General features: G+C 59.2%; 1 long non-coding RNA gene across 1 annotated transcript in view; it reads left to right on the top strand.

Annotated features, from left to right (window-relative positions):
• Nucleotides 1-11728, top strand: part of LOC120400333 — a 34506-nt gene extending 22778 nt beyond the window's left edge. Inside the window, exon 3 of the long non-coding RNA XR_005595741.1 lies at nucleotides 11502-11728. This is a non-coding gene — a long non-coding RNA (uncharacterized LOC120400333). The remainder of the gene's footprint in view (nucleotides 1-11501) is intronic.
• Nucleotides 11729-12068: the final 340 nt, after the last annotated feature.

Genomic DNA, 12068 nt, shown 5'->3' on the forward strand with positions numbered 1-12068 from the left:
CTGGGGCTGCTGCTGCCTGTGCTGACCTAGGCTCTGGGGCTGCTGCTGCGCAGCTGCGCCTGGCCCTGCGACCTGGCTGGCCCTGACTCTGTGTCTGCGCCCTCGCCTCCCTGACTGAGTGGTCTGCAGCCCCCCGCCCCTGTAGCCCGTGTTGTGCTGCCTGCTTGAGAGGTGTGCCTCTGTTCTTTCCCGCAGAACCCTGCTGGCGAACCCTTCAGAACCCGTGAGCGCGGCCGGCCCAGTGAGGCAGGCACGCCGCCGACGGCCCTGAGCGGTGCACGCTTCTCACCTTGAGGAAGACACCACGAGAGACGTGCTCCTAGAAAGACCTGAAACTCTCCAAGGGGGAGGAGGATACTGAGCAAGAGAGATGGATCCAGCGATCCAGAGACCGACTCTCACAGCGAGCGCAGCGGCAGCGGGCCAGCCAGGACAGCCCACAGAGCACCAGGCGCTCCAGGCTGGCGCAGCAGGCGCACACCAGCGGCAGCTGCCAGGACTTCCAGGCAGCATGTGTTCAGCAGCTTGCAGCTGGAGCGGACCCCCAGCAGCTACCGAGGGCAGCTCCAGACGGCTCTGGCCCGAGGGCCCGGCCGAGCCCGAGGCAGGGGAGCAGCAGACCGGCCCAGACCCGGGGCCCAGAGAAGGGGGCGGGGATCCGGCTGGAACCCTGGGCTCGCCATGCCGCCTTTTTGGAGGGATTTGAGGGGTGGAGACGGAGGACACCAGGTGGGTCAACAGGTGGCCACCGCCTTTGCCCAGGATTAACGGGACTTGAACCAGGGTGTAGCCGAGGAGGGTGGAAGCGAGCAGACTACAACGCGCCCAGTGAGGCTGGCGCGGCCCGGCATGGACGGAGAGACCGAGACTCTGTGAAGCACGCAGGTAGCCTGGCCATGACCTCATCAGAGAGCCGGATGGAGAACACCGGTGGAACAATTTGCCGCCGAGCGCGCCCTGGAAGATCAGGATCCGAAAGCAGGAATACAACAGCCCTGGGAACAATTTGCCCCTGGGAAGCCGGGGGCCTGATGTTCGCCAGGGTCGGAACAGGTCCTACGCCGTGTCCCCCGCCGTTCGACTGTGCCCGCGAAAGAGGCGCCGCCGGGCAGCCGCGCCTGGGCCCTCCCGGGCGGCGCCGGCCCAGCAGAGGAGGCCCGGGCCCGGGGCCCCACCGCCGTGATGCGCCCGGTCAGACCCGCCCGCCGGGCGCCCTCCGGAGGTCCCCCCCCCCGGCCGCTCCACCACCAGGCCCCCAGACCCCCTCCCGTCCCCGCGCCGGAGCCCGCCCGACCAGCGAGGCCCGGGGGCACCACCCCCTCTCGGGGCCTGCTGCGCGACCCCCATTTGGGGAGCGAAGCACCCCGGGAGATCACCCGTCCGCGAGCGGCCAGGCCCGTGCAGCTCTAGCGCTCGCCAGCTGGCCCGGGCCGGCTGCAGCCAGCTGGCCGCGAAGGCGGGGGACCACAGCCAGTGGCGGTGGAAGTGTCGGCTCCAGGGTGGCCCAGCGCCAGCCAGGCCGCCCCGACCCATCTACCCCGCCGGCCACGCTGGAGGATACACTGCAGTTGGCAGAGCCTACCCCGGTGACCTCCCACTGAGGTGGACCGACCCCGATGTGGTGACGCACCTGATTGGCCTATGGGGTCATCCGCCGGATGACAGGGGGGCCGGGTGCGCCGACCGGGGCAGAGGATGAGCCCACCCCCCCCCGTCACCACAGCGCCTGAAGGAGCCACTCCCGCCAGGGGCAGAGATCCTCGGCACCCCCCGTCAGGGGCGGAGCCCAGAGGGCCGAGCCCCCCCCCGCCAGCGAGAGGCCAGGAGGCCCCCGGGCTCCCACCAGAGCGATCGAGACAGTGGCCCGGGACACCGGGACCGGCCCACCTGCTGCGGACCACGGGAACTGCTGGGACCGCGCGCCGTCACCGCGTCTCGTGGAGCAGACACGTACGGGGCCCGGACGAGCCCCCACGCCACGCGTCGTGGCCACCGCCGCAGCTGCGGCAGCGGGGGTGGCGCCGGCGGGAAAGCGGCCGCGCACCCAGTGGGCCGACACCGGGCTCGTGCCGCACAGCCCGTGCGCGACATGAGGCGACAAGGGCCGCCCCCCAGGCACTCGCGGACGCGCACCGGGCCGGCCTGAAAGCCGCTCCTGGGGCGGCAGTGGCCTTGACACCTGGTAGGGCCGGTGTGGAAGTCACCGAAGTTCCAGGTGGTTAGCGGCATCCAGGAACCCAAGGTGCAGCCACCGCTGGTGCTGGCCCTTTGAGCGCGAGCAGCGTTGAACGCTGGGGGCCCCTTTTTGGAGCCGCCGCGCTGGTGCCCGGCCTCCCCGGGAGCTCCCATTCCTTGAACATCTCAGCCATGCACCTCCCCCATCCATTCCTCGCGGAATCCGCAAGGTCGGCCCGCCATGGTGGACTCCCCCACCTCAAGGAGGCTTTCCGGAAGAGGCTGCTCCAAGCAAGGGTTTCCACGCGGGCTGTCCAGCAAGTTTACGCGCACCCACAGCCAAATTTATGGGGTTCCTCAAGGGACCTTCGCCCGTGCTCCCTGCCTCTCCGGTTTTTGGAACGGTCCTGGTGGGATCTTCGCGGGCCCCCGGCCTCCTCTGGCCCTCGCCAGAGAAATGGAGAGAGAGCTCCCTCCCGGCCCCTGGTCTCTTACCGTCCCTGCTTGCCCCTCGTTCTCCACGGAGCTGGAGAGAGAAACCTCTGAACAGGCTCCTTCGGCTCCTCAGGCCAGGACCCAGAGAGACCTATGACTTCAGATTAGGACCCGCCTAAAGAGACCGCCCGGGCAGGCGGGAAAATGTGAGCAACCCCAACAAGGGGCCCCCCGACAGACCGGGTACCCCTGGGCCCAGCCTGACTGGTCCAACACGCAGACCTATACCTCCTCCCCACCGGTGGCGACTCCAATCCCCTCCCGGTGCCAGTGCAGCCCCCACAAAGGCAAAATCAGCCACACTGGGAAGGAAGATGAAATCAATCACCGGAAGAGAAGAAGAAGATCCCCTGAAGAGAATCTCCGCCCTCCCCCAACTGGCCCGAGGAAGAACCGGCTCCCCCTCAACCCCAGACCAAGAACCCGAACCCCAGCTGAGGTCCCCCGCCAGAGGAGAACCCCAGCCAGACCCAGCCCCGAAGGAGAAGACCCACACCAGACCAGGTGCCCTTAGATCCCGAACTGCACACCCAGGTGGTACCGGCTGGGACCACGACTCTCCCTGGTGCACGGTGGGACAGAGCCAGGGAAGTGATGTGGGATACCAGGTCAGAGAGGGAGATAGAGAGGTGGTGGTGAGAAGGCACAAGCCGAGCAATGTTGGAAGGAAGCAGATCGGGGCCACGCCTGATCCGCCGTGAAGTGTGATGTCAGCCATCCGTGCGCGCTGCAGACCACTACCGCGCCCACCCCTTCCCATCTCTAGACGGGCCAGACCCATCGCTCCTCTGTGCCCGCCGAGAAATAGATGCCCATAGCCCTCCTGCCTGGGAGTGCCTACTCCTGGTGCACCCACGGCTCCACCTCCACCTCCACTCCTCGGCCCCAGCTGCCTAATGGCGCGCCTCCTGCCGCCCACCTCCTTCCCTCTGCCTCCTCCCGGCCACCTCTGTCGACCTCTCACTCCGGGGCAGCCGCCCCCTCAGGATCCCCCGCTGTCTGGTTCCCGCTGCCAAGGCGGCAACGCGCGAGCCACACCGCGCCAACCGGGCAAAGAGTCAGTTACGCCAGACGGCCTCCTGAGGGGTTCGCAGAGAACCGCGGGCAGCAGCAACATAAAAACTGCGGGCAAGCTCAAAACCCGGCAACCCAAAAACAGTCCATACAGGCTGCAAGACCCAGATCGGTAGCTTGGCACTTGGGCGCGCATTTCTGAACTGCCCCCCCCGGCACAGCTGCCCAAGTGCAGACGTTTCCAGAGGCGCGGCAGCTATAGGTGGGCTATTCAAAGGGGGCAGCGACTCCAGCCCCCCTTGCAGGGCGCTCCCAGCCCACAGCACTTGGGGCCCTGTTCCTGACAGCAGCTGGGAACAGGCCTTGACGACTTAAGTGCTGCTGGGCCACGGCAGACTGATAAGACCTGGGAGTGACAGCCGAGTTATCCTATTTCTAGGACTTTAACCCGCCTTTCTGTGGGACTCGGGGCTGTCTTGAAGTGGGAAGGGGGGGCGGTTGTCCAAAGTGGGAGGGGGAAGCGCTCCGCACTGCGTAAAAATAGTCCTCCTTGCTGGGTGGACCGCCGGTGCTGCCCTTCAGAAGCCGTCTCGGGCGCTGGACGAGGGAATCCTCTTCCTCCGGGTCCCCATCCCACCTGCCCCTCGACCCGACGGGCCACCTTCTCTGGCACGGTATGCGGGAAGGACCTTGGCCACTGGCCGCTGGGGGCCGCCCTTGGGCGCTGGGCAGCACTCCACCACCAGCCGCATAAGACCGGGTGGGGGAGGGCCGTGGCAGGCACCTCAGTCCCCACGGCTTGAGGTGTGGCGGAGCGGGAGGCCAGCTTCTGGGGCACCAGCGCTGGAGCCCATGAGAACCACCCTCAGAACGCTCAGGACCAGAACAGCCGAGCCAGTGGCGGGGCCACTGCCGCCTCGTGGGCCGGCGCCCGGCCAGGGGGCGGCCCCGGAAGTCAAGCGGACCTCGCCCCTGCCAAAGAGGAGCCCGGGCGGGACTGCGGCACGCCCAAGCTCAGGAGCTGACCGGCACGCTGACTGGCGCCCGACTGACCGGCGGACAGGACCAGAGCCAGGTACCCCTGGCCCCGGACCGGAGAGCCTCGAGCCCGACTCCCGGGACGCGAGACCCCTCCCCCTGACCCGGACGAGCGCAGGCCCGAGCGAGCCGCCGAGCCCGAGGCCGAGGGCTCCGCTGCGAGCAGAGCCCCCCCGGAGAGGAGGAGCTCCTCGGCGAGCCGCTTCCGAGTCACCGAGGCCCATGGCTGGACCCGGCCCCGGCCAGCGGCGACCCCGTTCCCGCCAGGGGATGGAATGAGGCAGGCGGGGGAGCCCCGACCACAGCGGCTGAGGGCACCCCATGGATGGGGGTCCTGTGCGGCCCCCACCCACACTGCCAGGCTCCCTCGCGGCCCTGAGGCAGCCCAGTGGGGGCTGCCACCCTGTTGGCTGAGGGCTGCTGCCGCCTGCCCCACCACCTGAGGGCTGGGCCCCTCCCCCCTGCCCCTCCAGTTCTTGACTGCCGCCCCCTGAGGCTTTGAGCACACAGGCCCTGGGCTGCTCTGCTTACACTGCCTGGCCCTGAGCTGCTGCTGCTGCTGTTCCTGAGACTGCCTTGCTGCTTCTGGCCTGCTAGACACTGATGAGGCTGAGCTGCTGGTTTATGGCCCTGCTTGCTGCTGCTGCTGCCCTTGCCCCTAGGCTCTGAGACCTGCCTGCCCTGCTGCTGTCTGCTGCTGGGACCTGAGCTGACTGCTGTGTGCTGCTTGCCAGCTGCCTGAAGGTGCTGAGAGCCCTGTGTACTGCTGCTGCCTGCCCTGACTGCCGCTGCTGTGGGCAGCCTGTTGTGTGTGCTCCTGCTGCCTGGAGCTGAGTGCTGTGAGGTGTTGCTGATGAGCTGCTGTGTTGGGCTTGGGCTTGACCTGAGCTACCTTGTGTGTGTGAGCTTGTGCTGCCTGCTGTGCTGCTGCTGCTGTGTAGGCTTGCTGTGGAGCTGACTGAGGGCTGCTTCTGCCCTGCTGTGCTGCTGTGAGCTCAGCCTGGCTGACTGTCCCTGAGCTGGGTGCTGTGAGCCTACTGGAGGGCTGAGCTAGGGGCTTGACTGCTGCTTGCTGCTGCTAGCCTCTGTGCTGCGAGCCTGACTGAGGGTGCTGCCCTGCCCTGCCCTGGGCTGGGGCCTGAGCTGCCTGCTGTGTGCCTACTGCCCTGCTTGGCCGGCTGCTGAGGACCGGAGCCTAGCCGCTGCTCAGCACTGTGGGCCCCCCGTGCCTGCTGAGACTCCTAGCAGCAACGCCCTGACGGGCCTGCCTCTGCTTACAGGTCCCCCTGAGGGAAGGGAGGACTCACCTCAGAGAGGGAAGTATCCTCCTCTCCCCTGCCTGTGGACCCTGGACATTAGTAACCCCCTCTTACTTATTTGGTTTGGACTTCCCCAACAAGGAAAAGTCTTGGACTAAGCTGACCTGGGAAGGAGAATGATAGGAAGTGACCCTGGGAGGACAGACTTAAGCAACCTTGGTTGCCAGACCACTGGTAGCCCAAAGGGCCCTGGGTCAGAGCCTGGTGGAGTGAGAGGGCTTGGGCTCCCGCCCTCACTACTCCTTTGGCAGTCAGGGGTTGTGGTTGTGACCAACAGGCCAAGCTCCCCAACAAGACCCTGAATGCAGACCATTACACTCACTATCACCTTGTAGAGTACATCACTCTGGGCTGGTCTACACTGAAATGTTTGGTCAAGCCAGCTAAATTGCTGCGGGGTCTGAAAAATCGAATGCAAGGCAACTTATGTCAATCTAACTTTGTAGTGTAGACCTGGCCATAGTGTAGACGTGGACTACAGGGTGAGAGGGGTTTTCCATTGCTGTAAGAACTCTACTTCCCTGAGTGATGGTAGGTCAATGGATGCTTTTTTTTTTTTCATTGACCTAGCTGCATCTATACGGAGAGTTAAGACAACATAGCTACAGTGCTCAGGAGTGTAGTTATGATGACCTATGTTTTAAGTGTAGACCAGGCCTAAGTTTTTGTCTGAGGAGAGGAGTGAGAAACCACTCCACTCAGAAGAAACCCTAGAGGAAGGTCTTTGGTTATCAAGGTTTGAATTTAAAGTAATTTTGAAAGACTTTGGTAGCCAGGCCAGGTGGACTTGGTGCCAGGAAACTTAAAGGGCTCACCTAGGCCCACCGCACTCCCACATGATTAGCTCCTGGGTCTTTCAACCCAGAGGAAAATTCTTCATCAGCACATTTAGCTGGTTACTGCTTTTTTTTTTTTGCATTTTGATGTGTAAATATGTAGTGTAAAGCTCTCTACAATGACCCAGCAACAGAACATCTTTGTCCTAACTCTGAGGACTTCCTGAATTCCCTTTGAACACTGGCATTTGTACAGAAAGTAAGGCCATGTCTACACTACCACTTATGTTGCTTAGGGGTGTGAAAAAACACACCCCCGAGTAAGTTTTGTTGGCATAAGTGGTGGTAGAGCACAGCGCTATGTCAGCAGGAGAGCTTCTCCCACTGACAGATACCAATGCTCATTGTGGGTGATTTAATTATGTCAACAGGAAAGCTCTCTCCTGTCAGCACAGAGCGGCTACACGAGAGAATTTACAGTGGCACAGCTGTTGGTACAGCTGTGCTGCTGGAAGTTCTCTAAAACAGGCTGCATCCTACACCTGTACAGTTTGGCTGCATAAAATAAGCCAGTCACAACAGAGACGTAACTAAGCATTTTAACACTCGACGCAAGCAAGTGTATTTGCGCCCCCTACCGTGTTTTTTGTCATTTCCCTCACCCCATTTTTCTTCCACCTTCCCCCCACCCCCAGCTTTGCACCCTGGCTGACTGCCCCGCTCGCCCTGAGTTGGAATGGTAGCACTGAAATGCTTGCCCACCTAAGTGGAAAATGATTAGCATCATTTTCCTGTTATCTAACAATGGGCTGGATTCCAGAAAGGGATAAAGGAAGGCGGTCATCTTCATTCTCTCACATTGTACCAAACAAACAGCATTCCTCATCTTTGCTTGTTACTGCTTGACTAGTAGGTAGAGAGATCTATTTCTTTCCCCAGTTTTGATGGCTGTAATTAGCTGCTAATAAATTAAGTTAATATCAGAGGACATGTCTACGCTATGGGTGCTATATCTATCTAAATTTTAGGTGTGGACCAGGCCAAAATGTAGGGGCACTGCTTCCGTGGTCCCCAGTCAGTAACTGCAGGCAGCGCAACTTCCACCCAGAGGTCAGGGAAAGGGCGCTACCTCAATGGACAAATGCTGCACTGATGAAAAACAGGATTTATACTAAGGGCTTGTCTACTCTAGAAAGTTCTGCTGCTTTAGTTATATTGGTATAGTTACACAAACAGACAAGGGGATGCAGTTATACTGTTATAATAGTGCTTATAGGCTGTGACGATGCAGTTCTGGCGGGACCCAACTGAGTGCCAATTCAGGACCAATTGCTCAAACAGGGCAGTCACAGCCCTAGGCTGGGGTTTTTCCACCTCTAAGGCAAACTAAACCAGCCAGACAAAAAGGCCTTCGGTTTCACCCCACTGGCTAACCACAAGTCACACAAGCAATTTCCTTAGGCACTCCAGTCTCCCAGTATCACCACCAGTCCCACTCGTCCTGGGGATGAATGGTTATGAAAAGCAACACCCCCAATAAAAGAAAACGGTTCTCTCGATTCCAAAGAATCAAGCCCCAGACCCAGGTCAATATACACATCAGATCTTACCCACAAATCACACTGTTGCCAATCCTTTAGAATCTAAAATCTAAAGGTTTATTCATAAAGGGAAAAAGGTAGAGATGAGAGCTAGAATTGGTTAAATGGAATCAATTACATACAGTAATGGCAAAGTACTTAGTTCAGGCTTGTAGCAGTGATGGAGAAAACTGCAGGTTCAAATCAAGTCTCTGGAGTACATCCAGGGGTGAGCTGCAGACGGTTCGCAACAGTTCGCGCGAACTGTTTGCTAAAATTAGACGCCGGACAGCGAACCGCTTGCTAAAGTTCTCTGTCCGGCGTCTAATTTTAGCAAACAGTTCGCGCGAACAGTTGCAAATTCTGCCTCCACCTCCTGCCGTGAAGCTCCTCCTTGCTTCTCCTCCCCCACGGCTTCCCGCGAATCAGCTGTTCGCGCGGGAAGCCTGGGAGGGCTGAGAAGCAGGCAGGCTTCCCCGGCCCAGGAAGACGACCCTAAACCAGGTAGGAAACTACGGGGGCGTGTGCCCCGGCCGGTCCCTGGCTGCGGCCCGTCCCCGCCTCCCCGGCCGCGACCCTGCCCGGCCCGCGTCCCCGACTCCCCCCAACCCCTCCCCGGCCGCACCCCCCCCGCCCTGCCGTGCCCCCACCTACCGTCTCCGGGTCCCCGCCCGCCCCTCCTGGCTGTCCCCGCGTTCCCGGCCGCGACCCTGCCCGGGCCCCCAGCCCCGGGTCCCCACCCGACCCTCCCCGGCCTCCCTGGCCGCGTCCCCCCCCCCCGCGTTCCCAGCCGCGACCCTGCACGGCCACCCGCCCCCCCGGGTCCCTGCCCGACACTCCCTGGCCGCATCCCCCCCCCCGCGGCCCTGCCTGGCCCCCCCGTCCCGGGTCCCCGCCCGACCCTCCCTGGCCGCGTCCTCCCCCGCGTTCCTGGCCCCGAGTTCGCGGCCCTGCCCGCCCCAGTCCCCGACCCCCGAACCCCTCCCTGGCCGCCCGGCTCGCCGCACCCGGCCCTGCCGTGCCCCACCTAGCGGGATGCTCGGCTCTGGACACAGCCCCCCACCTCCAGCCCGGCCTGGCCCCGTGGCTCCAGCCGCCCCTGCTGTTTTGCCAGGGGGCCGGGCTCCGTCAGCGCGGGTCTGTGTGTGGCGGCGGCCCCGGCTGCCTGGCTCCAGCTCTGGCCGCAGCCCTCCCTGGCTCCACCTGGCCAGCCACCTGGCTCCGGCCGCCGGGCTCCCTCCGCATCCTCCGGCTCCGGCCGCGAGATTCCTGTCCTGGCCCAGCCACGTCCAGGCAGCACGGTAAGGGGGCAGGGAGGGGGTGTTGGAGAGAGGGTAGGGGAGTTTGGGGGTGGGGGGGTCAGAGGGCAGAGAACAGGGGGATTGAATGGGGGCAAGGGTCCCGGGGAGCAGTCAGGAAAGAGCAGGGTTGGATGAGGTGGTGGGGGCACTCAGGGACAGAGAGAAGGGGTAGTTGTATGGGGTAGGGGTTCTGGGGGGCCATTGAGAATGAGAGGAGGGGTTGGGTGGGGCGGCAAGGGGTTAGTCAGGGGACAGGGACGGGGGGGAGGGGTCAGGGTTCTCGGAGTGTGTGTGTCAAGGAACATGAGGGGTTGGATGGGGCACGACCCCGGAGGGAGGGGAAGGAGGTTGTTAAAATTTTGGAGGAGGGAGGAGGAGGAGGGTTTGTTATTTAAAAGCTCATCATCATCACCATCCCCAGCTGGAGCTGATGGTCCCTTGTGTAGAGCTTCAGCTTGTAGCAAAGTCCCTCCAGAGGTAAGAAGCAGGATTGAAGACAAGATGGAGATGAGGCATCAGCCTTTTATAGACTTTTCCAGGTGTAACAACCTCTTTGTCCTTACTGTGGAAAGTTACAGCAAAATGGAGTCTGCAGTCACATGGGCAATTCCCTGCATACTTTGCTGAGTTACAAGGCGTATCTGCCTTCTCTCCATGGGTTAATTGTGTCGCTGATGGTCCTTAATGGGCCATCTAGCAAGCTAGTCAGAGCTGACACCAACTTGTCTGGAATGTTTCCCAGAAGTGAGTTTAAAATTTAAAATACAGACAGTATAGAGCTTACAAATTGATACATACATATAGACACCCTAATTTTAACCAGCCACACATAATCTGGTTTTAGATACCTCATATGACCCTCAGATTTGGTGCCAGATTATATCAATAATGTCACATAGGCTATCCTGGTTCAGGAAGCAAAGCTGTACTGATTGGTATAAGGCACCTTTATAAAGCATAACTGTCCACACTAGGGGTTGTTCCAGAATAACTACATGGGTTAAAAATCATACACACTCCTACCCAATGTTTCTAGTGTATAGCTTTTCTAGCATAGACCTAACTGAGTATCATTTAACCCAGTAAATTACCGGAGTAAATCATATAGGTGTCACTCCCATTTTACACTGATGCAGCACATCCAAGATAGGGGTTGGTTCAGGTAGAAGTATACTGATACAGTTACAATGGTGCAAATTTCGCCAACGTTTTTGGGAGAGGAGGCGAGAGTTTGCCATTAGAAAGGTTGGGCTTTGAAGACTCTGTTAAACTCCAAACTGTGCAGTTTGGATTTCTGTAATGAATGTTTGGCCAGATCCTCACTGGTGTATATCAGTGTAGCTTATTAGAAATCCATAAAACTTTGCCAGTTTACAGGAGCTGAGGATCTAGCCCATTATTCCTTAAGGAATAATCTTTTTTACTTTGTTGGCCGCCAGCTCATTCCTCCAGTAATGATCAATAGAAACAAACACTGAGGGTGTGGCTACACTTGCAGCTGTACAGCGCTGGGAGTTAAACCTGTCTTCGTACAGCTGAGTAGGGAAAGCGCTGTCGTGGCCACATTTGCAGCAGCATTGGGAATGGTGCATTATGGGCAGCTATCCCACAGAGCACCTCTTCCCATTCTGGCACCGTGGGTTGTAGGAAGGGGGCTGGCCTTATTTACAGTGTGATTCTGTTTTCCACTTCTATGGGGCCTTTTTGTATTTCCAGCTCTCAAAGCACTTTGCAAACACTAATAACTTAACTCATAACACCCAAGAGAGGTTGGGAGGCTTGATTAGTTTCTTTTGTTGTCAGTTGCAATTCCAGATAAGGTACTGTGATGAGAGCTGTTTGTGGAGCTGAAGACCAGGACAAGAGGTGCTGTGAACTTTCGTCTCCCATTGAAGTTTTAGCTATCTAATCTAGGGGGGCTCCAGTTTTCCATGATGTGGACTGCTTCTTAACAGAGATTGAGAGCGACATGTCCACAAGACATTCAGAGAAAGAATGTCTCAGACTGCCTTCCTCCATGTGCAATCACATAACATCCCTGTGGCATAATTTGCATTGAAAAGTCATATGAGGAAAGTATTTAACGTGTCTTAGCTAATATAGGAACCATTGCAATTAGAAAATTCCCATTATTTAAAAAGATGTCCTAAAAAGATTTAGATCACTTGTTGAGAACTGAAATAGATTTGGTTTCTTTATCTGGATAGCCTATTTTGTATCAAAGACCAGGGCTGGAAGAAGAGAACCAAAAAATGTTCCACAAATATTCATGTGGATGTTCAATCTAATTTACTCTGTATCTTTTTGGTGTTTGCTTTCCTTGAATATTCTCATGAGCACGTTCAAATGTGTTGAATTTCCAGCAAAAAT

This window comes from Mauremys reevesii, linkage group 3, assembly GCF_016161935.1.
Source record: "Mauremys reevesii isolate NIE-2019 linkage group 3, ASM1616193v1, whole genome shotgun sequence".
In the NCBI taxonomy this organism is placed as follows: domain Eukaryota; kingdom Metazoa; phylum Chordata; order Testudines; family Geoemydidae; genus Mauremys; species Mauremys reevesii.